This window comes from Oncorhynchus tshawytscha, linkage group LG09 (assembly GCF_018296145.1).
Source record: "Oncorhynchus tshawytscha isolate Ot180627B linkage group LG09, Otsh_v2.0, whole genome shotgun sequence".
In the NCBI taxonomy this organism is placed as follows: Eukaryota; Metazoa; Chordata; class Actinopteri; order Salmoniformes; family Salmonidae; genus Oncorhynchus; species Oncorhynchus tshawytscha.
This window is the reverse complement of record NC_056437.1, coordinates 32,492,323-32,498,205: the sequence shown is the minus strand read 5'-3', so window position 1 is coordinate 32,498,205 and position 5,883 is coordinate 32,492,323.

Genomic DNA, 5,883 nt, shown 5'->3' with positions numbered 1-5,883 from the left:
CAGGGTTTAACCACACAGTTACTATAGTTATAGAATCCACTTTTACAAGGGCATGCAATATAGTTTGAGAGACGTGATCCTTTTCTTTCATAAACTATTCATTCATAATTTACACATTAATTACTCAAATGGTGGCCAGCTGCAGTGCTTTTGACATTTTCAAGGTAAAGTCTAGGAGGATGTTTTACCTATAATTTAGTTTATTAATTTGTACATTAAAAATAAAAACATTTACAAATGATCAGCAGAATATGCAGGAGATTGATATACCCATATACTGTACAATGCTTGATTTCATGCTTTAACTTTGAGAGGGGCAACATTTTGCTGAAGAACATGTAAGTTGTCACATACCATTAACATACATGCTGCATTGGATTCCATGTCCCCTTTTCCACATTTCTTCAAAGACAGGATAGTAACTGTAAAAGAAGTATATCCGAATTCACACTCCAAAAGTCAGGGCCAACACGTTGAATCCCAAAGAAGTGCCTGATGCTCACCTTGCCCCTTCCACATCTCCTTCAGCCAATTTCTTCTTCACCTGAAATTGCAATGCAATAAAGGTGTGTTCGTAACACATACTGAAAGCTCATACATTATGAAGGCTATTAAAAAATAGGATTTTATAGAGACTAACATTTATGGACTGATTGCACGCAATTGATCCAAACAGCAAGCAGGAAAATATCATATTCAGGATGGACCAGCAGTAGTAGCCTGGCACTGATGGCTCTTCAGTGTTGACATATTGGAAGGCTCCTCTTTGCCTTTGGGACTCAACACCATCTTGGGATTGCATGTCAGTTACAGGAGTGTTTGACACACCCCAACAGGCTCTAAAGATGAATGCTTAATACAGCTCATCTCTTACCAATTATACTAAGTAAAACCTTCTTAATATAAAGGTACACCTCCACCAAGGCATGCTACCCACCCGCCGACCACATTTGTGACAGAGCACAAGCCATAACTACGTAGGTAAGGATTCACTTAATTTCTCTGAAACAATCACCAACAACCTAAGTAAACAATTGAACCCTTGCAACAAAGAACCATATTCTGTATGTGCATTTTGAAAAATTCTGATATTGTCAAATATAGTGGTGGAAAAAGTACCCAATTGTCATACTTGAGTAAAAGTAAAGATCCTTAATAGAAAATGACTCAAGCAAATGTGAAAGTCACCCAGTAAAATACTACTTGAGTAAACGTTTTAAAGTATTTGGTTTTAAATACACTTAAGTATAAAAAGTAAATGCAATTGCTAAAATATACTTAAGTATCAAAAGTTTGAATAATTTCAAATTCCTTAAATTAAGCAAAGCAGAAGTACCAATTGTCTTCAAAAAAAATGTTAACGGATAGCCAGGGGCTCACTCCAACACTCAGACATCATTTAAAAATGAAGCATTTGTGTTTAGTGAGTCTGCCATATCAGAGTCAGTAGGGATGCTCAGGGATGTTATCTTTATAAGTGCGTGAATTGGACCATTTTCTGTCCTGCTAAGCATTACCCGAGCGCCAAGTCTAGGTCTAAAAGGCTCCTTAACAGCTTCTTCCCCCAGGCCATAAGACTGCTGAACAATTCATCAATTGGCCACCCGGATATAATAGATTTAATTCTATTTTCTTAAAACTGCATTCTTGGTTAAAAGGGCTTCTAAGCAAGCATTTCACGGTAAGGTCTACTACACCTTTTGTGTTCGGCTCATATGACAAATACAATTTGATTTGATTACAATTGTAACAAGTACTTCAGAGAAAATGTGTGAAGTAAAAGTAAGTTGTTAGAAATATAAATAGTAAAGCACAGATACCCCAAAAAGCTATGTAAGTACTTTACACCACTGGTCAAATATTTATTGGGTGGGGAATGTGTATACCACATCAAGTGTCATTATTGAAAGATCATGTCATCAAACATCTCTCCTTGAATTATACTTGTTAGTTTTCTTATTTCACTCTTTTCCATACTTAAAAAAAAAAAGATTCGTAAAGTCACATTTTTCCCAAAAGGCACATCTGATTCTTCATCTGCAGGATTCGATAGTCATCATTATGATGGAATTCTAAACACAAGAAATGTGTCTCATGTCTATAAATTGTGTTTTGTGAAGAAGAGTGAAAAGTTCAGTCTGGTTTATCCAGGCTGGTGAGTTGTCAACCTGGTCTCAGAGCATTTCATATATGTATGTAAATCCGAGACAATACATTTATGTTATGTTTCGTATGCTATGCATGAATTTAATCACCAATTTTGTATTATATGTTACGAACAACAATATGTTATGAGTTTTAAAAATGTACAATATGTTACACATTTGCAAAACTAACAATACGTTATGAATTGGAAAACATATTACCTGTTACGAACGTTAGCTAGCCGGCTAACGTTAGCTAGGTTAGGGTCAGTGTTTAGCGTTAAGGTTAAATGTAGGAGTTACTTAAAAGGTTAGAGTCAGGGGAACTGTAAATCTTACTGCCGTTTATCCACATGGTTGGTTGTGTTACTGCAGTCAGTCATTTTCCTTGGGGTGGAGCTGTGGTTTGACATTTAGTTCAGAGACTGCATACACAGAACAATGAGTCCGATGTTTCAGCAGATGTATAAATATAAAGCAACCGGTTGGCATTCCCATTCATCACCACATATGTTGAGAGGAAGCCCAGTGGCAGGCAGTTGGAGAAGATGGACCAATATGGATTTTGGCCAACATTCTGCACATTTTCTCATTGATGAAACATTTGCTCTCAATACAGTGTTCTGTTCTTAAAACTAGAATCTGTAACAAACAGAGTGGACTAAGTTTTGTAGAATAAATATTGCTCAGGTTGTAAATCACAGCTGGCCTGGTAGATTGTTTGCTGCGTCTACCCATTCGGGATGCATTGTTTCAGTTTCAATGACTCAATATTTTGAACAAAAACGGACGACAAAGGCAGGAAATGTCAATACAATCAAACTAGCAAGGGCAATGATCACAACTCAGTCATAACGTGGCGAATAGGCTATCGCACATGCTTCAAACACAAGGGCCGCGGGCCGAATAGGACAAACAAGCGAGTATAAATGAGTCGGTGAATTAAACTTCAATTGCACTGCTTTTTTGTGTCCCGTTTACAGACGTGACACAGTATGGCTAGGCTACTAAAATGTTGTAGGTTGGCTTTGGTTTTTAAAGTTTGATAATGAATAACCAAAAAACTAAACCTGCACCAAAACACCATGCAAAGGAGAAACATGTAACGTTAGGCCTATTACAGCAACATCTGAGCAGTAGCCTAGGCTGGCTACTCAAATACAATACATCTGAGCAGTAGCCTAGGCTGGCTACTCAAATACAATACATCTGAGCAGTAGCCTAGGCTGGCTACTCAAATACAATACATCTGAGCAGTAGCCTAGGCTGGCTACTCAAATACAATACATCTGAGCAGTAGCCTAGGCTGGCTACTCAAATACAATACATCTGAGCAGTAGCCTAGGCTGGCTACTCAAATACAATACATCTGAACAGTAGCCTAGGCTGGCTACTCAAATACAATACATCTGAGCAGTAGCCTAGGCTGGCTACTCAAATACAATACATTTTGAGTGCATCATACAGCAATGCTGCATTCAACCGCACCGCTAATCCTTGCAGTGTACATTTAAAAAAAACATGATGTTATTTGGAGTTGTTAAATAGTTTTTGATTAGGGTCTGAAAGCATAACAGCAAAGGCTGGACAAAAAAAAAAATCTCTTATTTTGTTTTAATGTGTTAAAATGCTATATAGAGCATCCTACGTACATAAGTGGACATGATAAAAGGGACATTTTTTTCTAATGAAATCAATGCCCAATTTTTTGGGAAAAGCAAATATGCTATGTCTGGCCCTATAATTCATAGTGTTGTTTTTTTTATATGGCCCGTGCGCTGATTGAGTTTGACACCCCTCGGCTAGTTTATATATTTATATAGCTAGCTATTTATTTAGCCAGCTAAAATAAGTAGCCTAACATTAGCAAGCTGCTAAGTCATTGGAGGGGTGGGTGAGTGACCAACCTTTCCCTCTCATATCGTTTTTAGGTGGCTACAGCTAGAGATCCAGGTGTCATTTGGTTAGCTAGCAAGAAATGTGAATTGCTTTTCTAGCTATGCTGAACTTGAATGACTTATCCATAGTTAGCAGATCTCTTAGTTGTCATCAACTGTATTTGGCATCGGACGTGTTAGCAAGTTTCCATTCAGTTGTCAAAACATGGGTTGAAACAAGCATGCATTGGGAAGCAAACTGCAGAAGGACAAGGAGGCTACTATTCCCCATTGTTAATCAGTGCAATTTTGACAGTCAACTAGATACGTTTATCTAATGTTCCCTCATTACATTTTAGCTCATCTGGCTCTTGCTAGCATTAGTTGATCTTGTTGTTGACGTGATTCAGCAACCGAGGGAGCGATAGTCCGATTGATTAAACAGCCATGAAAAGGTAGGCTCTGAAGTTCCCAAATGTAAGAGGACTCCTGTGGAATTGACAGAAATCCATTCAGGTTTTGTTTTGGCGAACGCGTTCGAGTGATGCTACTGCAAGCAGTCTAGCTCAAAGTGAATAATGAAAGGCCCGTGTGGCAAATGGCTTATTTGCATATATGCTTACCGTGGTTCTGATTGGCGCACGGGTCTGCATAGACTCCAATTCCGGACAAGACAGATGTTTATTAGGTTTTATTTACTGCAGTTTCTATGCAGTTTCTAAACGCATGGCCGCTTTCCCACTCTATATTGCTATAGAATTTGGACAAACGTCTTACTATACGCAATTCCAACATTCTATGGATTTATTTAAACGACCATATCCAAGTGCTCACTTGTCAGGGGTACATATGAAAATCTTTTAATAAGAGTTCATTTTGCTACAAGGCAGTCAGTTCTAGTTTAAGCGTTGTTTACACTGCAGGCCTTATTGCTCAAATCCGTTTTGGAATTACTGACTGTCCAAACAGTGAGTTACAAATGACCAAATCAGATGTGTGTATGTTCAGACAGCAGTATCATTTGCTGACTTGGCTACGCTAGTTGTCATAGTAACGACGTATGTGTGTGCAATGGCATACAGTATGTTGATTGGTTGTAGTGCTCCGTGCTTACCATCACTCAGAAGTTATGTAGCAGGCTAAGGTGACAATGCCTGCCATGGACATTTCCCAGTTTCTTTGAATGTTAAAATCATAGTGTAAGAACACTATGCATCAAAAGATAAGATGAACCAACTTTCAAAAAAAAAATATATTTTTTTTTTGGATAGCCACAGCTGTCAACTAGCTATCTGTTAAGCTTTAACACATTCACTAATTTGTTTGTAAACAATTAACAAGCTAGTTAGCTACCACATGTTCTTGTCAAACTTTCAGAGTAGAGCTCAAGCAACAATATGTGCCAAATAACAGTCTATACTAATTAACCATCTGTGGCTTGTAATATCAGATGTCATGTGTTTTTGGCTGATCAGACTGCAGGAAAAAGAACAGATTAGAATTGGATATGCATTTCTTTAAAAAGTGTCACTTAAACTGCCAATGTGAACAAGGCTTTTGAACCTTGAGAAACTGCAGCTATATACAGTGTTGGTGACCCATTTAGAAAAACCTTTGTGTTCCTTTTCTGTGAAATGTGACCACAGTTACCACTGCATATATAGTACTTTTCCCCCCACAGTTCAAATCATACCATTGTCTTGGTATTCAGTAAGCATACTCATCAAAACAATTTGTGAGTTGAAAAGGTTGCCAAATCTTGACTCCTATAAAGCTTTTGGGGAAATTAATCTGCCAAAGATTGCATTGTACTGTGCAAAGAAAATTCAAAAAAAAAAAAAAAAAAAAGACAGACAACATGC